General features: G+C 64.0%; 1 pseudogene; it reads right to left on the bottom strand.

The window, feature by feature from the left end:
* Positions 1-705: 705 nt before the first annotated feature.
* On the bottom strand, positions 706-19,364 carry LOC147120759 (uncharacterized; annotated as a pseudogene).
* Between the last annotated feature and the right edge of the window lie 2,261 nt (positions 19,365-21,625).

Below are 21,625 nucleotides of genomic sequence, written 5' to 3'. Positions count from 1 at the left end.
GAGGGGCAGTACTGAGGGAGCGCCACACTGTCGGAGGGTCAGTAATGAGGGAGCGCTGCACTGTCGGAGGGTCAGTACTGAGGGAGCGCTGCACTGTCGGAGGGGCAGCACTGAGGAAGTGCTGCACTGTCGGAGGGGTAGTACTGAGGGAGCGCCGCACTGTCGGAGGGGCAATACTGAGGGAGCGCTGCACTTTCGGAGGGTCAGTACTGAGGGTGCGCCGCACTGTCGGAGGGGCAGTACTGAGGGAGCGCTGCACTGTCGGAGGGGTAGTACTGAGGGGGCGCTGCACTGTCGGAGGGACAGTACTGAGGGAGCGTTGCACTGCTGGAGGGGCAGTACTGAGGGAGTGCTGCACTGTCGGAGGGGCTGTATTGAGGGAGCGCCGCACTGTCGGAGGGTCAGTACTGAGAGAGCGCTGCACTGTCGGAGGGGTAGTACTGAAGGAGCGCTGCACTGTCGGAGGGGCAGTACTGAGGGAGCGCTACACTGTCGGAGGGGCAGTACTGAGGGAGAGTCGCACTGTCGGAGGGGCAGTACTGATGGAGCGCTGCACTGTCGGAGGGGCAGTACTGAGGGAGCGCCGCACTGTCGGAGGGGCAGTACTGTGGGAGTGTTGCACTTTCAGAGGGGCAGTACTGTGGGAGTGCTGCACAGTTGTAGGGGCAGTACTCAGTGAGTGCTGCACAGTTGTGGGTGCTGTTCTCAGTGAGCGCTGCACTGTTGAAGGGATAGTATTGAGGGAGTATTGCACAGTCGGTGGGGCAGTACTGAGAGAGTGCTGCACTTTTGGAAGGGCAGTACTGAGGGATCACTGCACAGTTGAAAGGTCAGTACTGAGGGAGAGGCACACTGTCGGAGGGGCAGTACTGAGGGAGAGACGCACTGTCGGAGGGTCAGTACTGAGGGAGCGCTGCACTGTCGGAGGGGCAGCACTGCGGGAGCGCTGTACTGTCAGATGGGCAATACTGAGGGAGGGCTGCACTGTCAGCGGCACAGTACTGGGGAGGGCAGCACTGTTGGAGGGACAGTACTGAGGGTGTGCTGCACTGTCGGAGGGGCAGCACTGCGGGAGCGCTGCACTGTCGGAGGGGCAGTACTGGGGGAGCGCAGAACTGTCTGAGTGGCAGTACTGAGGGAGCGCCGCACTGTCGGAGGGTCAGTACTGAGGGAGCGCCGCACTGTCGGAGGTGCAGTACGAAGGGGGAGCTGCACTGTCGGAGGGGCAGTACTGAGGGAGAGCTGCACTGTCGGAGGGGCAGTACTGACGGAGCGCCGCACTGTCGGAGGGGCAGTACTGAGGGAGAGCTACACTGTCAGAGGGGCAGTACTGAGGGAGTGATGCACTGTCGGAGGGGCAGTACTGGGGGAGCGCCGCACTGTCGGAGGGGCAGTACTGAGGGAGAGCCGCACTGTCGGAGGGGCAGTACTGAGGGAGCGCTGCACTGTCGGAGGGTCAGTACTGAGGGAGCGCCGCACTGTCGGAGGGGCAGCACTGAGGGAGAGCCGCACTGTCGGAGGGGCAGTACTGAGGTAGTGCTGCACTGTCGGAGGGGCAGTACTGAGGGAGCGATGCACTGTCGGAGGGGCAGTACTGAGGGAGCGCCGCACTGTCGGAGGGGCAGTATTAAGGGAGAGCCGCACTGTCGGAGGGGCAGTACTGAGGGAGCGCCGCACTGTCGGAGGGTCAGTACTGAGGGAGAGCCACACTGTCAGAGGGGCAGTACTGAGGGAGCGCCGCACTGTCAGAGGGGCAGTACTGAGGGAGCGCCGCACTGTCGGAGGGTCAGTACTGAGGGAGAGCTGCACTGTCGGAGGGGCAGTACTGAGGGAGCGTCGCACTGTCGGAGGGGCAGTACTGAGGGAGCGCCGCAATGTCGGAGGGGCAGTACAGAGGGGGCGCCGCACTGTCGGAGGGGCAGTACTGAGGGAGCGCCGCACTGTCGGAGGGGCAGTACTGAGGGAGCGCCGCAATGTCGGAGGGGCAGTACAGAGGAGGCGCCGCACTGTCGGAGGGGCAGTACTGAGGGAGCGCCGCACTGTCGGAGGGGCAGTACTGAGGAAGCGCCGCACTGTCGGAGGGGCAGTACTGAGGGAGCGCCACACTGTCGGAGGGTCAGTACTGAGGGAGCGCCGCACTGTCGGAGGGGCAGTACTGAGGGAGCGCCGCACTGTCGGAGGGGCAGTACTGAGGGAGAGCCGCACTGTCGGAGGGGCAGCACTGAGGGAGCGCCGCACTGTCGGAGGGGCAGTACTGAGGGAGAGCTGCACTGTCGGAGGGGCAGTACTGAGGGAGCGCCGCACTGTCGGAGGGGCAGTACTGAGGGAGCGCCGCACTGTCGGAGGGGCAGTACTAAGGGAGAGCCGCACTGTCGGAGGGGCAGTACTGAGGGAGCGCCGCACTGTCGGAGGGTCAGTACTGAGGGAGAGCCACACTGTCAGAGGGGCAGTACTGAGGGAGCGCCGCACTGTCAGAGGGGCAGTACTGAGGGAGCGCCGCACTTTCGGAGGGGCAGTACTGAGGGAGCGCCGCAATGTAGGAGGGGCAGTACTGAGGGGGCGCCGCACTGTCGGAGGGGCAGTACTGAGGGAGCGCCGCACTGTCGGAGGGGCAGTACTGAGGGAGCGCCGCACTGTCGGAGGGGCAGTACTGAGGGAGCGCTGCACTGTCGGAGGGGCAGTACTGAGGGAGCGCCGCACTGTCGGAGGGGCAGTACTGAGGGAGAGCCGCACTGTCGGAGGGGCAGTACTGAGGGAGCGCCGCACTGTCGGTGGGGCAGTACTTAGGGAGAGCCGCACTGTCGGAGGGGCAGTACTGAGGGAGCGCCGCACTGTCGGAGGGTCAGTACTGAGGGAGTGCCGCACTGTCGGAGGGGCAGTACTGAGGGAGCGCCGCACTGTCGGAGGGGCAGTACTGAGGGAGAGACGCACTGTCGGAGGGTCAGTACTGAGGGAGCGCTGCACTGTCGGAGGGGCAGCACTGCGGGAGCGCTGTACTGTCAGATGGGCAATACTGAGGGAGGGCCGCACTGTCGGAGGGTCAGTACTGAGGGAGCGCCGCACTGTCGGAGGTGCAGTACGAAGGGGGAGCTGCACTGTCGGAGGGGCAGTACTGAGGGAGAGCTGCACTGTCGGAGGGGCAGTACTGACGGAGCGCCGCACTGTCGGAGGGGCAGTACTGAGGGAGAGCTACACTGTCAGAGGGGCAGTACTGAGGGAGTGATGCACTGTCGGAGGGGCAGTACTGAGGGAGAGACGCACTGTCGGAGGGTCAGTACTGAGGGAGCGCTGCACTGTCGGAGGGGCAGCACTGCGGGAGCGCTGTACTGTCAGATGGGCAATACTGAGGGAGAGCTGCACTGTCGGAGGGGCAGTACTGAGGGAGAGCTGCACTGTCGGAGGGGCAGTACTGACGGAGCGCCGCACTGTCGGAGGGGCAGTACTGAGGGAGAGCTACACTGTCAGAGGGGCAGTACTGAGGGAGTGATGCACTGTCGGAGGGGCAGTACTGGGGGAGCGCCGCACTGTCGGAGGGGCAGTACTGAGGGAGAGCCGCACTGTCGGAGGGGCAGTACTGAGGGAGCGCTGCACTGTCGGAGGGTCAGTACTGAGGGAGCGCCGCACTGTCGGAGGGGCAGCACTGAGGGAGAGCCGCACTGTCGGAGGGGCAGTACTGAGGTAGTGCTGCACTGTCGGAGGGGCAGTACTGAGGGAGCGATGCACTGTCGGAGGGGCAGTACTGAGGGAGCGCCGCACTGTCGGAGGGGCAGTATTAAGGGAGAGCCGCACTGTCGGAGGGTCAGTACTGAGGGAGCGCCGCACTGTCGGAGGGTCAGTACTGAGGGAGAGCCACACTGTCAGAGGGGCAGTACTGAGGGAGCGCCGCACTGTCGGAGGGTCAGTACTGAGGGAGAGCCACACTGTCAGAGGGGCAGTACTGAGGGAGCGCCGCACTGTCAGAGGGGCAGTACTGAGGGAGCGCCGCACTTTCGGAGGGGCAGTACTGAGGGAGCGCCGCAATGTAGGAGGGGCAGTACTGAGGGGGCGCCGCACTGTCGGAGGGGCAGTACTGAGGGAGCGCCGCACTGTCGGAGGGGCAGTACTGAGGGAGCGCCGCACTGTCGGAGGGGCAGTACTGAGGGAGCGCTGCACTGTCGGAGGGGCAGTACTGAGGGAGCGCCGCACTGTCGGAGGGGCAGTACTGAGGGAGAGCCGCACTGTCGGAGGGGCAGTACTGAGGGAGCGCCGCACTGTCGGTGGGGCAGTACTTAGGGAGAGCCGCACTGTCGGAGGGGCAGTACTGAGGGAGCGCCGCACTGTCGGAGGGTCCGTACTGAGGGAGCGCCGCACTGTCGGAGGGGCAGTACTGAGGGAGCGCCGCACTGTCGGAGGGGCAGTACTGAGGGAGCGCCGCACTGTCGGAGGGGCAGTACTGAGGGAGCGCCGCACTGTTGGAGGGGCAGTACTGAGGGAGAGCCGCACTGTCGGAGGGGCAGTACTGAGGGAGCGCCGCACTGACGGTGGGGCAGTACTGAGGGAGCGCCGTACTGACGGTGGGGCAGTACTGAGGGAGCGCCGCACTGTCGGAGGGGCAGTACAGAGGGAGCGCCACACTGTCGGAGGGGCAGTACTGAGGGAGCGCCGCACTGTCGGAGGGGCAGTACTGAGGGAGCGCCGCACTGTCGGAGGGGCAGTACTGAGGGAGCGCCGCACTGTCGGAGGGGCAGTACTGAGGGAGAGCCGCACTGTTGGAAGGGCAATACTGAGGGAGCGCCGCACTGTCGGAGGGGCTGTACTGAGGGAGAACCGTACTGTCGGAGGGGCAGTACTGAGGGAGCGCCGCACTTTTGGAGGGACAGTACTGAGGGAGAGCAGCCCTGTCGGAGGGGCAGTACTGAAGGAGTGCAGCACTGTCGGAGGGGCAGTACTGAGGGAGCGCAGCACTGTCGGAGGGGCTGTACTGAGGGAGAGCAGCACTGTCGGAAGGGCAGTACTGAGGAAGCGCTGCACTGTCGGAGGGGCAGCACTGCGGGAGCGCTGCACTGTCAGATGGGCAATACTGAGGGAGGGCTGCACTGTCAGTGGTGCAGTACTGGGGGAGGGCAGCACTGTTGGAGGGACAGTACTGAGGGTGTGCTGCACTGTCGGAGGGGCAGCACTGCGGGAGGGCTGCACGGTCGGAGGGGCAGTACTGGGGGAGCGCAGCACTGTCTGAGTGGCAGTACTGAGATAGAGTTGCAATTTTTGAGGGGCAGTACTGAAGGAGTTTTGCACAATCAGAGGGGCAGTACTGAGGGAGTGCTGCACTTTTGGAAGTTCAGTACGGAGGGTTCGCTGCATTGTCGAAGGCGCAGGACTGAGGGAGTGCTGCACTGTCGAAGGATCAGTACTGAGGGAGTGCCACAATGTCGAAGGGTCAGTACTGAGGGTGCGCTGCACTGTCGAAGGATCAGTACTGCGGGAGTGCCACAATGTTGGAGGGGCAGTACTGAGGGAGCACTGCACTGTCGGAGAGGCAGTACAGAGGGAGAGCTGCACTGTCGGAGGAGCAGTACTGAGGGAGAGCTGCACTGTCGGCGGGGCAGCACTAGGGGTGCGCTGCACTGTAGGAGGGGTAGTACTGGTGAAGCACTGCACTGTCAGTAGGTCAGTACAGAGGGAGAGCTGTACTGTCGGTGTGCCAGTACTGTGGGAGCACTGCACTGTCGAAGGGTCAGCACTGAGGGTGTGCTGCACTGTCGGAGGGGCAGTGCTGAGTGTGCGCTGTATTGCCGGACGGTCAGTACTAAGGGAATGTTTCACTGCTGGAGGGGCAGTGTGGAGGGAGTGCCGAACTGTCGGAGGGGCAGTACTGAAGGAGCGTTGCACTGTCAGAGGGGCAGTACTGAGGGAGTGCTGCACTGTCGGAGGGGCAGTACTGAAGGAGCGCTGCACTGTCGGAGGGACAGTACTGAGGTAGCGTCGCACTGTCGGAGGGGCAGTACTGAAGGAGCGCTGCACTGTCGGAGGGGCAGTACTGAGGGAGCGCTGCACTGTCGGAGGGGCAGCACTGAGGGAGCGCCGCACTGTCGGAAGGGCAGTACTGAGGGAGCACTGCACTGTCGGAGGGGCAGTACCGAGGGAGCGCCGCACTGTCGGAGGGGCAGTACTGAGGGAGCGCTGCACTGTCGGAGGGGCAGCACTGAGGGAGCGCCGTATTGTCGGAGGGGCAGTACTGAGGGAGCGCCGCACTGTCGGAGGGGCAGTACTGAGGGGGAGCTGCACTGTCGGAGGGGCAGTACTGAGGGAGAGCCGCACTGTCGGAGGGGCAGTCCTGAGGGAGAGCCGCACTGTCGGAGGGGCAGTACTGAGGGAGAGCTGCACTGTCGGAGGGGCAGTACTGAGGGAGAGCTGCACTGTCGGAGGGGCAGTACTGAGGGAGCGCTGCACTGTCGGAGGGGCAGTACTGAGGGAGCGCTGCACTGTCGGAGGGGCAGTACTGAGGGGGCGCCGCACTGTCAGAGGGGCAGTACTGAGGGAGCGCCGCACTGTCAGAGGGGCAGTACTGAGGGAGTGCCGCACTGTCGGAGGAGCAGTACTGAGGGAGCGATGCACTGTCGGAGGGGCAGTACTGAGGGAGCGCCGCACTGTCGGAGGGGCAGTATTAAGGGAGAGCCGCACTGTCGGAGGGTCAGTACTGAGGGAGCGCCGCACTGTCGGAGGGTCAGTACTGAGGGAGAGCCACACTGTCAGAGGGGCAGTACTGAGGGAGCGCCGCACTGTCGGAGGGTCAGTACTGAGGGAGAGCCACACTGTCAGAGGGGCAGTACTGAGGGAGCGCCGCACTGTCAGAGGGGCAGTACTGAGGGAGCGCCGCACTTTCGGAGGGGCAGTACTGAGGGAGCGCCGCAATGTAGGAGGGGCAGTACTGAGGGGGCGCCGCACTGTCGGAGGGGCAGTACTGAGGGAGCGCCGCACTGTCGGAGGGGCAGTACTGAGGGAGCGCCGCACTGTCGGAGGGGCAGTACTGAGGGAGCGCTGCACTGTCGGAGGGGCAGTACTGAGGGAGCGCCGCACTGTCGGAGGGGCAGTACTGAGGGAGAGCCGCACTGTCGGAGGGGCAGTACTGAGGGAGCGCCGCACTGTCGGTGGGGCAGTACTTAGGGAGAGCCGCACTGTCGGAGGGGCAGTACTGAGGGAGCGCCGCACTGTCGGAGGGTCCGTACTGAGGGAGCGCCGCACTGTCGGAGGGGCAGTACTGAGGGAGCGCCGCACTGTCGGAGGGGCAGTACTGAGGGAGCGCCGCACTGTCGGAGGGGCAGTACTGAGGGAGCGCCGCACTGTTGGAGGGGCAGTACTGAGGGAGAGCCGCACTGTCGGAGGGGCAGTACTGAGGGAGCGCCGCACTGACGGTGGGGCAGTACTGAGGGAGCGCCGTACTGACGGTGGGGCAGTACTGAGGGAGCGCCGCACTGTCGGAGGGGCAGTACAGAGGGAGCGCCACACTGTCGGAGGGGCAGTACTGAGGGAGCGCCGCACTGTCGGAGGGGCAGTACTGAGGGAGCGCCGCACTGTCGGAGGGGCAGTACTGAGGGAGCGCCGCACTGTCGGAGGGGCAGTACTGAGGGAGAGCCGCACTGTTGGAAGGGCAATACTGAGGGAGCGCCGCACTGTCGGAGGGGCTGTACTGAGGGAGAACCGTACTGTCGGAGGGGCAGTACTGAGGGAGCGCCGCACTTTTGGAGGGACAGTACTGAGGGAGAGCAGCCCTGTCGGAGGGGCAGTACTGAAGGAGTGCAGCACTGTCGGAGGGGCAGTACTGAGGGAGCGCAGCACTGTCGGAGGGGCTGTACTGAGGGAGAGCAGCACTGTCGGAAGGGCAGTACTGAGGAAGCGCTGCACTGTCGGAGGGGCAGCACTGCGGGAGCGCTGCACTGTCAGATGGGCAATACTGAGGGAGGGCTGCACTGTCAGTGGTGCAGTACTGGGGGAGGGCAGCACTGTTGGAGGGACAGTACTGAGGGTGTGCTGCACTGTCGGAGGGGCAGCACTGCGGGAGGGCTGCACGGTCGGAGGGGCAGTACTGGGGGAGCGCAGCACTGTCTGAGTGGCAGTACTGAGATAGAGTTGCAATTTTTGAGGGGCAGTACTGAAGGAGTTTTGCACAATCAGAGGGGCAGTACTGAGGGAGTGCTGCACTTTTGGAAGTTCAGTACGGAGGGTTCGCTGCATTGTCGAAGGCGCAGGACTGAGGGAGTGCTGCACTGTCGAAGGATCAGTACTGAGGGAGTGCCACAATGTCGAAGGGTCAGTACTGAGGGTGCGCTGCACTGTCGAAGGATCAGTACTGCGGGAGTGCCACAATGTTGGAGGGGCAGTACTGAGGGAGCACTGCACTGTCGGAGAGGCAGTACAGAGGGAGAGCTGCACTGTCGGAGGAGCAGTACTGAGGGAGAGCTGCACTGTCGGCGGGGCAGCACTAGGGGTGCGCTGCACTGTAGGAGGGGTAGTACTGGTGAAGCACTGCACTGTCAGTAGGTCAGTACAGAGGGAGAGCTGTACTGTCGGTGTGCCAGTACTGTGGGAGCACTGCACTGTCGAAGGGTCAGCACTGAGGGTGTGCTGCACTGTCGGAGGGGCAGTGCTGAGTGTGCGCTGTATTGCCGGACGGTCAGTACTAAGGGAATGTTTCACTGCTGGAGGGGCAGTGTGGAGGGAGTGCCGAACTGTCGGAGGGGCAGTACTGAAGGAGCGTTGCACTGTCAGAGGGGCAGTACTGAGGGAGTGCTGCACTGTCGGAGGGGCAGTACTGAAGGAGCGCTGCACTGTCGGAGGGACAGTACTGAGGTAGCGTCGCACTGTCGGAGGGGCAGTACTGAAGGAGCGCTGCACTGTCGGAGGGGCAGTACTGAGGGAGCGCTGCACTGTCGGAGGGGCAGCACTGAGGGAGCGCCGCACTGTCGGAAGGGCAGTACTGAGGGAGCACTGCACTGTCGGAGGGGCAGTACCGAGGGAGCGCCGCACTGTCGGAGGGGCAGTACTGAGGGAGCGCTGCACTGTCGGAGGGGCAGCACTGAGGGAGCGCCGTATTGTCGGAGGGGCAGTACTGAGGGAGCGCCGCACTGTCGGAGGGGCAGTACTGAGGGGGAGCTGCACTGTCGGAGGGGCAGTACTGAGGGAGAGCCGCACTGTCGGAGGGGCAGTCCTGAGGGAGAGCCGCACTGTCGGAGGGGCAGTACTGAGGGAGAGCTGCACTGTCGGAGGGGCAGTACTGAGGGAGAGCTGCACTGTCGGAGGGGCAGTACTGAGGGAGCGCTGCACTGTCGGAGGGGCAGTACTGAGGGAGCGCTGCACTGTCGGAGGGGCAGTACTGAGGGGGCGCCGCACTGTCAGAGGGGCAGTACTGAGGGAGCGCCGCACTGTCAGAGGGGCAGTACTGAGGGAGTGCCGCACTGTCGGAGGAGCAGTACTGAGGGAGCGCTGCACTGTCAGATGGGCAATACTGAGGGAGGGCTGCACTGTCAGCGGCGCAGTACTGGGGGAGGGCAGCACTGTTGGAGGGACAGTACTGAGGGTGTGCTGCACTGTCGGAGGGGCAGCACTGCGGGAGCGCTGCACGGTCGGAGGGGCAGTACTGGGGGAGCGCAGCACTGTCTGAGTGGCAGGACTGAGATAGAGTTGCAATTTTTGAGTGGCAGTACTGAAGGAGTTTTGCACAATCGGAGGGGCAGTACGGAGGGAGCGCTGCACTGTCGGAGGGGCAGTACTGAGGCAGTGCTGCACTTATGGAAGTTCAGTACGGAGGGTTCGCTGCATTGTCGAAGGCGCAGGACTGAGGGAGTGCTGCACTGTCGAAGGATCAGTACTGAGGGAGTGCCACAATGTCGAAGGGTCAGTACTGAGGGAGCGCTGCACTGTCGAAGGATCAGTACTGAGGGAGTGCCACAATGTTGGAGGGGCAGTACTGAGGGAGCACTGCACTGTCGGAGAGGCAGTACAGAGGGAGAGCTGCACTGTCGGCGGGGCAGCACTGGGGGTGCGTTGCACTGTAGGAGGGGCAGTACTGGTGAAGCACTGCACTGTCAGTAGGTCAGTACAGAGGGAGCGCTGCACTGTCGGAGGGGCAGCACTGAGGGAGCGCCGCACTGTACGAATGGCAGTACTGAGGGAGCGCTGCACTGTCGGAGGGGCAGTACCGAGGGAGCGCCGCACTGTCGGAGGGGCAGTACTGAGGGAGCGCTGCACTGTCAGAGGGGCAGTACTGAGGGAACGCCGTATTGTCGGAGGGGCAGTACTGAGGGAGCGCCGCACTTTCGGAGGGGCAGTACTGAGGGGGAGCTGCACTGTCGGAGGGGCAGTACTGAGGGAGAGCCGCACTGTCGGAGGGGCAGTACTGAGGGAGAGCCGCACTGTTCGAGGGGCAGTACTGATGGAGAGCTGCACTGTCGGAGGGGCAGTACTGAGGGAGAGCTGCACTGTCGGAGGGGCAGTACTGATGGAGAGCCGCACTGTCGGAGGGGCAGTACTGAGGGAGCGCCGCACTGTCGGAGGGGCAGCACTGAGGGAGCGCCGCACTGTCGGAGGGGCAGTACTGAGGGAGCGCCGCACTGTCGGAGGGTCAGTACTGAGGGAGAGCCGCAATGTCGGAGGGGCAGTACTGAGGGAGAGCCGCATAATCGGAGGGGCAGTACTGAGGGAGCGCCGCACTGTCGGAGGGTCAGTACTGAGGGAGAGCCGCACTGTCGGAGGGGCAGTGCTGAGGGAGCGCCGCACTGTCGGAGGGGCAGTACTGAGGGAGCGCCGCAATGTCGGAGGGGCAGTACTGAGGGTGTGCTGCACTGTCGGAGGGGCAGCACTGCGGGAGCACTGCACGGTCGGAGGGGCAGTACTGGGGGAGCGCAGCACTGTCTGAGTGGCAGTACTGAGATAGAGTTGCAATTTTTGAGGGGCAGTACTGAAGGAGTTTTGCACAATCGGAGGGGCAGTACTGAGGGAGCGCTGCACTGTCGGAGGGGCAGTACTGAGGGAGTGCTGCACTTTTGGAAGTTCAGTACGGAGGGTTCGCTGCATTGTCGAAGGCGCAGGACTGAGGGAGTGCTGCACTGTCGAAGGATCAGTACTGAGGGAGTGCCACAATGTCGAAGGGTCAGTACTGAGGGAGCGCTGCACTGTCGAAGGATCAGTACTGAGGGAGTGCCACAATGTTGGAGGGGCAGTACTGAGGGAGCACTGCACTGTCGGAGAGGCAGTACAGAGGGAGAGCTGCACTGTCGGAGGGTCAGTACTGAGGGAGCGCTGCACTGTCGGAGGGGTAGTACTGAAGGAGCACTGCACTGTCGGAGGGGCAGTACTGAGGGAGCGTCGCACTGTCGGAGGGGCAGTACTGAAGGAGTGCTGCACTGTCGGAGGGGCAGTACTGTGGGAGCGCTGCACTGTTGGAGTGGCAGCACTGAGGGAGCGCCGCACTGTCGGAAGGGCAGTACTGAGGGAGCACTGCACTGTCGGAGGGGCAGTACCGAGGGAGCGCCTCACTGTCGGAGGGGCAGTACTGAGGGAGCGCTGCACTGTCGGAGGGGCAGTACTGAGAGAGCGCCGTATTGTCGGAGGGGCAGTACTGAGGGAGCGCCGCACTGTCGGAGGTTCAGTACTGAGGGAGCGCCGCACTGTCGGAGGGGCAGTACTGAGGGGGAGCCGCACTGTCGGAGGGGCAGTACTGAGGGAGAGCCGCACTGTCAGAGGGGCAGTACTGAGGGAGAGCCGCACTGTCGGAGGGGCAGTACTGAGGGAGAGCCGCACTGACGGTGGGGCAGTACTGAGGGAGCGCCGCACTGTCGGAGGGGCAGTACAGAGGGAGCGCCGCACTGTCGGAGGGGCAGTACTGAGGGAGCGCTGCACTGTCGGAGGGGCAGCACTGAGGGAGCGCAGCACTGTCTGAGTGGCAGTACTGAGATAGAGTTGCAATTTTTGAGGGGCAGTACTGAAGGAGTTTTGCACAATCGGAGGGGCAGTACGGAGGGAGCGCTGCACTGTCGGAGGGGCAGTACTGAGGCAGTGCTGCACTTTTGGAAGTTCAGTACGGAGGGTTCGCTGCATTGTCGAAGGCGCAGGACTGAGGGAGTGCTGCACTGTCGAAGGATCAGTACTGAGGGAGTGCCACAATGTCGAAGGGTCAGTACTGAGGGAGCGCTGCACTGTCGAAGGATCAGTACTGAGGGAGTGCCACAATGTTGGAGGGGCAGTACTGAGGGAGCACTGCACTGTCGGAGAGGCAGTACAGAGGGAGAGCTGCACTGTCGGCGGGGCAGCACTGGGGGTGCGTTGCACTGTAGGAGGGGTAGTACTGGTGAAGCACTGCACTGTCAGTAGGTCAGTACAGAGGGAGCGCTGCACTGTCGGAGGGGCAGCACTGAGGGAGCGCCGCACTGTACGAAGTGCAGTACTGAGCGAGCGCTGCACTGTCGGAGGGGCAGTACCGAGGGAGCGCCGCACTGTCGGAGGGGCAGTACTGAGGGAGCGCTGCACTGTCAGAGGGGCAGTACTGAGGGAACGCCGTATTGTCGGAGGGGCAGTACTGAGGGAGCGCCGCACTGTCGGAGGGGCAGTACTGAGGGGGAGCTGCACTGTCGGAGGGGCAGTACTGAGGGAGAGCCGCACTGTCGGAGGGGCAGTACTGAGGGAGAGCCGCACTGTCGGAGGGGCAGTACTGATGGAGAGCTGCACTGTCGGAGGGGCAGTACTGAGGGAGAGCTGCACTGTCGGAGGGGCAGTACTGATGGAGAGCCGCACTGTCGGAGGGGCAGTACTGAGGGAGCGCCGCACTGTCGGAGGGGCAGCACTGAGGGAGCGCCACACTGTCGGAGGGGCATAACTGAGGGAGCGCCGCACTGTCGGAGGGTCAGTACTGAGGGAGAGCCGCAATGTCGGAGGGGCGGTACTGAGGGAGCGCCGCACTGTCGGAGGGGCAGCACTGAGGGAGCGCCGCACTGTCGGAGGGTCAGTACTGAGGGAGAGCCGCACTGTCGGAGGGGCAGTACTGAGGGAGCGCCGCACTGTCGGAGGGTCAGTACTGAGGAAAGCCGCACTGTCGGAGGGGCAGTACTGACGGAGCGCCGCACTGTCAGAGGGGCAGTACTGAGCGAGCGCCGCACTGTCGGAGGGGCAGTACTGAGGGTGAGCCGCACTGTCGGAGGGGCAGTACCGAGGTAGTGCTGCACTGTCGGAGGGGCAGTACTGAGGGAGCGATGCACTGTCGGAGGGGCAGTACTGAGGGAGCGCCGCACTGTCGGAGGGGCAGTACTGAGGGAGAGCCGCAATGTCGGAGGGGCAGTACTGAGGGAGCGCCGCACTGTCGGAGGGTCAGTACTGAGGGAGAGCCGCACTGTCAGAGGGGCAGTACTGAGGGAGCGCCGCACTGTCGGAGGGGCAGTACTGAGGGAGAGCCGCATAGTCGGAGGGGCAGTACTGAGGGAGCGCCGCACTGTCGGAGGGTCAGTACTGAGGGAGAGCCGCACTGTCGGAGGGGCAGTGCTGAGGGAGCGCCGCACTGTCGGAGGGGCAGTACTGAGGGAGCGCCGCAATGTCGGAGGGGCAGTACTGAGGGTGTGCTGCACTGTCGGAGGGGCAGCACTGCGGGAGCGCTGCACGGTCGGAGGGGCAGTACTGGGGGAGCGCAGCACTGTCTGAGTGGCAGTACTGAGATAGAGTTGCAATTTTTGAGGGGCAGTACTGAAGGAGTTTTGCACAATCGGAGGGGCAGTACTGAGGGTGCGCTGCACTGTCGGAGGGGCAGTACTGAGGGAGTGCTGCACTTTTGGAAGTTCAGTACGGAGGGTTCGCTGCATTGTCGAAGGCGCAGGACTGAGGGAGTGCTGCACTGTCGAAGGATCAGTACTGAGGGAGTGCCACAATGTCGAAGGGTCAGTACTGAGGGAGCGCCACAATGTTGGAGGGGCAGTACTGAGGGAGCACTGCACTGTCGGAGAGGCAGTACAGAGGGAGAGCTGCACTGTCGGAGGGTCAGTACTGAGGGAGCGCTGCACTGTCGGAGGGGTAGTACTGAAGGAGCGCTGCACTGTCGGAGGGGCAGTACTGAGGGAGCGTCGCACTGTCGGAGGGGCAGTACTGAAGGAGCGCTGCACTGTCGGAGGGGCAGTACTGAGGGAGCGCTGCACTGTTGGAGGGGCAGCACTGAGGGAGCGCCGCACTGTCGGAAGGGCAGTACTGAGGGAGCGCTGCACTGTCGGAGGGGCAGTACCGAGGGAGCGCCGCACTGTCGGAGGGGCAGTACTGAGGGAGCGCTGCACTGTCGGAGGGGCAGTACTGAGGGAGCGCCGTATTGTCGGAGGTGCTGTACTGAGGGAGCGCCGCACTGTCGGAGGGTCAGTACTGAGGGAGCGCCGCACTGTCGGAGGGGCAATACTGAGGGGGAGCTGCACTGTCGGAGGGGCAGTACTGAGGGAGAGCCGCACTGTCGGAGGGGCAGTACTGAGGGAGAGCCGCACTGTCGGAGGGGCAGTACTGAGGGAGAGCCGCACTGACGGTGGGGCAGTACTGAGGGCGCACTGCACTGTCGGAGGGGCAGTACCGAGGGAGCGCCGCACTGTCGGAGGGGCAGTACTGAGGGAGCGCTGCACTGTCGGAGGGGCAGCACTGAGGGAGCGCCGTATTGTCGGAGGGGCAGTACTGAGGGAGCGCCGCACTGTCGGAGGGGCAGTACTGAGGGGGAGCTGCACTGTCGGAGGGGCAGTACTGAGGGAGAGCCGCACTGTCGGAGGGGCAGTACTGAGGGAGAGCCGCACTGTCGGAGGGGCAGTCCTGAGGGAGAGCCGCACTGTCGGAGGGGCAGTACTGAGGGAGAGCTGCACTGTCGGAGGGGCAGTACTGAGGGAGAGCTGCACTGTCGGAGGGGCAGTACTGAGGGAGCGCTGCACTGTCGGAGGGGCAGTACTGAGGGAGCGCTGCACTGTCAGAGGGGCAGTACTGAGGGGGCGCCGCACTGTCAGAGGGGCAGTACTGAGGGAGCGCCGCACTGTCAGAGGGGCAGTACTGAGAGAGTGCCGCACTGTCGGAGGAGCAGTACTGAGGGAGCGCTGCACTGTCAGATGGGCAATACTGAGGGAGGGCTGCACTGTCAGCGGCGCAGTACTGGGGGAGGGCAGCACTGTTGGAGGGACAGTACTGAGTGTGTGCTGCACTGTCGGAGGGGCAGCACTGCGGGAGCGCTGCACGGTCGGAGGGGCAGTACTGGGGGAGCGCAGCACTGTCTGAGTGGCAGTACTGAGATAGAGTTGCAATTTTTGAGTGGCAGTACTGAAGGAGTTTTGCACAATCGGAGGGGCAGTACGGAGGGAGCGCTGCACTGTCGGAGGGGCAGTACTGAGGCAGTGCTGCACTTTTGGAAGTTCAGTACGGAGGGTTCGCTGCATTGTCGAAGGCGCAGGACTGAGGGAGTGCTGCACTGTCGAAGGATCAGTACTGAGGGAGTGCCACAATGTCGAAGGGTCAGTACTGAGGGAGCGCTGCACTGTCGAAGGATCAGTACTGAGGGAGTGCCACAATGTTGGAGGGGCAGTACTGAGGGAGCACTACACTGTCGGAGAGGCAGTACAGAGGGAGAGCTGCACTGTCGGCGGGGCAGCACTGGGGGTGCGTTGCACTGTAGGAGGGGTAGTACTGCTGAAGCACTGCACTGTCAGTAGGTCAGTACAGAGGGAGCGCTGCACTGTCGGAGGGGCAGCACTGAGGGAGCGCCGCACTGTACGAATGGCAGTACTGAGGGAGCGCTGCACTGTCGGAGGGGCAGTACCGAGGGAGCGCCGCACTGTCGGAGGGGCAGTACTGAGGGAGCGCTGCACTGTCAGAGGGGCAGTACTGAGGGAACGCCGTATTGTCGGAGGGGCAGTACTGAGGGAGCGCCGCACTGTCGGAGGGGCAGTACTGAGGGGGAGCTGCACTGTCGGAGGGGCAGTACTGAGGGAGAGCCGCACTGTCGGAGGGGCAGTACTGAGGGAGAGCCGCACTGTCGGAGGGGCAGTACTGATGGAGAGCTGCACTGTCGGAGGGGCAGTAATGAGGGAGAGCTGCACTGTCGGAGGGGCAGTACTGATGGAGAGCCGCACTGTCAGAGGGGCAGTACTGAGGGAGCGCCGCACTGTCGGAGGGGCAGCACTGAGGGAGCGCCGCACTGTCGGAGGGGCAGTACTGAGGGAGCGCCGCACTGTCGGAGGGTCAGTACTGAGGGAGAGCCGCAATGTCGGAGGGGCTGTACTGAGGGAGCGCCGCACTGTCGGAGGGGCAGCACTGAGGGAGCGCCGCACTGTCGGAGGGTCAGTACTGAGGGAGAGCCGCACTGTCGGAGGGGCAGTACTGAGGGAGCGCCGCACTGTCGGAGGGTCAGTACTGAGGGAGAGCCGCACTGTTGGAGGGGCAGTACTGAGGGAGCGCCGCACTGTCGGAGGGGCAGCACTGAGGGAGCGCCGCACTGTCGGAGGGTCATTACTGAGGGAGAGCCGCACTGTCGGAGGGTCAGTACTGAGGGAGCGCCGCACTGTCGGAGGGGCAGTACTGAGGGAGCGCCGCACTGTCGGAGGGGCAGTACTGAGGGAGAGCCGCACTGTCGGAGGGGCAGTACTGAGGGAGCGATGCACTGTCGGAGGGGCAGTACTGAGGGAGCGCCGCACTGTCGGAGGGGCAGTACTGAGGGAGAGCCGCAATGTCGGAGGGGCAGTACTGAGGGAGCGCCGCACTGTCGGAGGGTCAGTACTGAGGGAGAGCCGCACTGTCAGAGGGGCAGTACTGAGGGAGCGCCGCACTGTCGGAGGGGCAGTGCTGAGGGAGAGCCGCATAGTCGGAGGGGCAGTGCTGAGGGAGCGCCGCACTGTCGGAGGGTCAGTACTGAGGGAGAGCCGCACTGTCGGAGGGGCAGTGCTGAGGGAGCGCCGCACTGTCGGAGGGGCAGTACTGAGGGAGCGCCGCAATGTCGGAGGGGCAGTACTGAGGGTGTGCTGCACTGTCGGAGGGGCAGCACTGCGGGAGCGCTGCACGGTCGGAGGGGCAGTACTGGGGGAGCGCAGCACTGTCTGAGTGGCAGTACTGAGATAGAGTTGCAATTTTTGAGGGGCAGTACTGAAGGAGTTTTGCACAATCGGAGGGGCAGTACTGAGGGAGCGCTGCACTGTCGGAGGGGCAGTACTGAGGGAGTGCTGCACTTTTGGAAGTTCAGTACGAAGGGTTCGCTGCATTGTCGAAGGCGCAGGACTGAGGGAGTGCTGCACTGTCGAAGGATCAGTACTGAGGGAGTGCCACAATGTCGAAGGGTCAGTACTGAGGGAGCGCTGCACTGTCGAAGGATCAGTACTGAGGGAGTGCCACAATGTTGGAGGGGCAGTACTGAGGGAGCACTGCACTGTCGGAGAGGCAGTACAGAGGGAGCGCTGCACTGTCGGAGGGTCAGTACTGAGGGAGTGCTGCACTGTCGGAGGGGTAGTACTGAAGGAGCCCTGCACTGTCGGAGGGGCAGTACTGAGGGAGCGTCGCACTGTCGGAGGGGCAGCACTGAGGGAGCGCCGCACTGTCGGAAGGGCAGTACTGAGGGAGCGCTGCACTGTCGGCGGGTCTGTACTGAGGGAGCGCCGTATTGTCGGAGGGGCAGTACTGAGGGAGCGCCGCACTGTCGGAGGGTCAGTACTGAGGGAGCGCCACACTGTCGAAGGATCAGTACTGAGGGAGTGCCACAATGTTGGAGGGGCAGTACTGAGGGAGCACTGCACTGTCGGAGAGGCAGTACAGAGGGAGCGCTGCACTGTCGGAGGGTCAGTACTGAGGGAGCGCTGCACTGTCGGAGGGGTAGTACTGAAGAGGCGCTGCACTGTCGGAGGGGCAGTACTGAGGGAGCGTCGCACTGTCGGAGGGGCAGCACTGAGGGAGCGCCGCACTGTCGGAAGGGCAGTACTGAGGGAGCGCTGCACTGTCGGCGGGTCTGTACTGAGGGAGCGCCGTATTGTCGGAGGGGCAGTACTGAGGGAGCGCCGCACTGTCGGAGGGTCAGTACTGAGGGAGCGCCACACTGTCGGAGGGGCAGTACTGAGGGGGAGCCGCACTGTCGGAGGGGCAGTACTGAGGGAGAGCCGCACTGTCGGAGGGGCAGTACTGAGGGAGAGCCGCACTGTCGGAGGGGCAGTACTGAGGGAGAGCCGCACTGTCGGAGGGGCAGTACTGAGGGAGAGCTGCACTGTCGGAGGGGCAGTACTGAGGGAGAGCTGCACTGTCGGAGGGGCAGTACTGAGGGAGAGCTGCACTGTCGGAGGGGCAGTACTGAGGGAGAGCCGCACTCTCGGAGTGGCAGTACTGAGGGAGCGCCGCACTGTCAGAGGGGCAGCACTGAGGGAGCACCGCACTGTCGGAGGGGCAGTACTGAGGGAGCGCCGCACTGTCGGAGGGGCAGTACAGAGGGAAAGCCGCAATTTCGGAGGGGCACTACTGAGGGAGCGCCGCACTGTCGGAGGGGCAGCACTGAGGGAGCGCCGCACTGTCGGAGGGTCAGTACTGAGGGAGAGCCGCACTGTCGGAGGGGCAGTACTGAGGGAGCGCTGCACTGTCGGAGGGGCAGCACTGAGGGAGCGCCGTATTGTCGGAGGGGCAGTACTGAGGGAGCGCCGCACTGTCGGAGGGGCAGTACTGAGGGGGAGCTGCACTGTCGGAGGGGCAGTACTGAGGGAGAGCCGCACTGTCGGAGGGGCAGTACTGAGGGAGAGCCGCACTGTCGGAGGGGCAGTCCTGAGGGAGAGCCGCACTGTCGGAGGGGCAGTACTGAGGGAGAGCTGCACTGTCGGAGGGGCAGTACTGAGGGAGAGCTGCACTGTCGGAGGGGCAGTACTGAGGGAGCGCTGCACTGTCGGAGGGGCAGTACTGAGGGAGCGCTGCACTGTCAGAGGGGCAGTACTGAGGGGGCGCCGCACTGTCAGAGGGGCAGTACTGAGGGAGCGCCGCACTGTCAGAGGGGCAGTACTGAGAGAGTGCCGCACTGTCGGAGGAGCAGTACTGAGGGAGCGCTGCACTGTCAGATGGGCAATACTGAGGGAGGGCTGCACTGTCAGCGGCGCAGTACTGGGGGAGGGCAGCACTGTTGGAGGGACAGTACTGAGTGTGTGCTGCACTGTCGGAGGGGCAGCACTGCGGGAGCGCTGCACGGTCGGAGGGGCAGTACTGGGGGAGCGCAGCACTGTCTGAGTGGCAGTACTGAGATAGAGTTGCAATTTTTGAGTGGCAGTACTGAAGGAGTTTTGCACAATCGGAGGGGCAGTACGGAGGGAGCGCTGCACTGTCGGAGGGGCAGTACTGAGGCAGTGCTGCACTTTTGGAAGTTCAGTACGGAGGGTTCGCTGCATTGTCGAAGGCGCAGGACTGAGGGAGTGCTGCACTGTCGAAGGATCAGTACTGAGGGAGTGCCACAATGTCGAAGGGTCAGTACTGAGGGAGCGCTGCACTGTCGAAGGATCAGTACTGAGGGAGTGCCACAATGTTGGAGGGGCAGTACTGAGGGAGCACTACACTGTCGGAGAGGCAGTACAGAGGGAGAGCTGCACTGTCGGCGGGGCAGCACTGGGGGTGCGTTGCACTGTAGGAGGGGTAGTACTGCTGAAGCACTGCACTGTCAGTAGGTCAGTACAGAGGGAGCGCTGCACTGTCGGAGGGGCAGCACTGAGGGAGCGCCGCACTGTACGAATGGCAGTACTGAGGGAGCGCTGCACTGTCGGAGGGGCAGTACCGAGGGAGCGCCGCACTGTCGGAGGGGCAGTACTGAGGGAGCGCTGCACTGTCAGAGGGGCAGTACTGAGGGAACGCCGTATTGTCGGAGGGGCAGTACTGAGGGAGCGCCGCACTGTCGGAGGGGCAGTACTGAGGGGGAGCTGCACTGTCGGAGGGGCAGTACTGAGGGAGAGCCGCACTGTCGGAGGGGCAGTACTGAGGGAGAGCCGCACTGTCGGAGGGGCAGTACTGATGGAGAGCTGCACTGTCGGAGGGGCAGTAATGAGGGAGAGCTGCACTGTCGGAGGGGCAGTACTGATGGAGAGCCGCACTGTCAGAGGGGCAGTACTGAGGGAGCGCCGCACTGTCGGAGGGGCAGCACTGAGGGAGCGCCGCACTGTCGGAGGGGCAGTACTGAGGGAGCGCCGCACTGTCGGAGGGTCAGTACTGAGGGAGAGCCGCAATGTCGGAGGGGCTGTACTGAGGGAGCGCCGCACTGTCGGAGGGGCAGCACTGAGGGAGCGCCGCACTGTCGGAGGGTCAGTACTGAGGGAGAGCCGCACTGTCGGAGGGGCAGTACTGAGGGAGCGCCGCACTGTCGGAGGGTCAGTACTGAGGGAGAGCCGCACTGTTGGAGGGGCAGTACTGAGGGAGCGCCGCACTGTCGGAGGGGCAGCACTGAGGGAGCGCCGCACTGTCGGAGGGTCATTACTGAGGGAGAGCCGCACTGTCGGAGGGTCAGTACTGAGGGAGCGCCGCACTGTCGGAGGGGCAGTACTGAGGGAGCGCCGCACTGTCGGAGGGGCAGTACTGAGGGAGAGCCGCACTGTCGGAGGGGCAGTACTGAGGGAGCGATGCACTGTCGGAGGGGCAGTACTGAGGGAGCGCCGCACTGTCGGAGGGGCAGTACTGAGGGAGAGCCGCAATGTCGGAGGGGCAGTACTGAGGGAGCGCCGCACTGTCGGAGGGTCAGTACTGAGGGAGAGCCGCACTGTCAGAGGGGCAGTACTGAGGGAGCGCCGCACTGTCGGAGGGGCAGTGCTGAGGGAGAGCCGCATAGTCGGAGGGGCAGTGCTGAGGGAGCGCCGCACTGTCGGAGGGTCAGTACTGAGGGAGAGCCGCACTGTCGGAGGGGCAGTGCTGAGGGAGCGCCGCACTGTCGGAGGGGCAGTACTGAGGGAGCGCCGCAATGTCGGAGGGGCAGTACTGAGGGTGTGCTGCACTGTCGGAGGGGCAGCACTGCGGGAGCGCTGCACGGTCGGAGGGGCAGTACTGGGGGAGCGCAGCACTGTCTGAGTGGCAGTACTGAGATAGAGTTGCAATTTTTGAGGGGCAGTACTGAAGGAGTTTTGCACAATCGGAGGGGCAGTACTGAGGGAGCGCTGCACTGTCGGAGGGGCAGTACTGAGGGAGTGCTGCACTTTTGGAAGTTCAGTACGAAGGGTTCGCTGCATTGTCGAAGGCGCAGGACTGAGGGAGTGCTGCACTGTCGAAGGATCAGTACTGAGGGAGTGCCACAATGTCGAAGGGTCAGTACTGAGGGAGCGCTGCACTGTCGAAGGATCAGTACTGAGGGAGTGCCACAATGTTGGAGGGGCAGTACTGAGGGAGCACTGCACTGTCGGAGAGGCAGTACAGAGGGAGCGCTGCACTGTCGGAGGGTCAGTACTGAGGGAGTGCTGCACTGTCGGAGGGGTAGTACTGAAGGAGCCCTGCACTGTCGGAGGGGCAGTACTGAGGGAGCGTCGCACTGTCGGAGGGGCAGCACTGAGGGAGCGCCGCACTGTCGGAAGGGCAGTACTGAGGGAGCGCTGCACTGTCGGCGGGTCTGTACTGAGGGAGCGCCGTATTGTCGGAGGGGCAGTACTGAGGGAGCGCCGCACTGTCGGAGGGTCAGTAC

This window comes from Somniosus microcephalus, chromosome 4 (genome assembly GCF_052327205.1).
Source record: "Somniosus microcephalus isolate GS21.2 chromosome 4, FLI_Smic_1.0, whole genome shotgun sequence".
NCBI lineage: Eukaryota > Metazoa > Chordata > Chondrichthyes > Squaliformes > Somniosidae > Somniosus > Somniosus microcephalus.
Note: the sequence above shows the minus strand (reverse complement) of the source record. Positions and strands in the feature narration are given on the sequence as shown.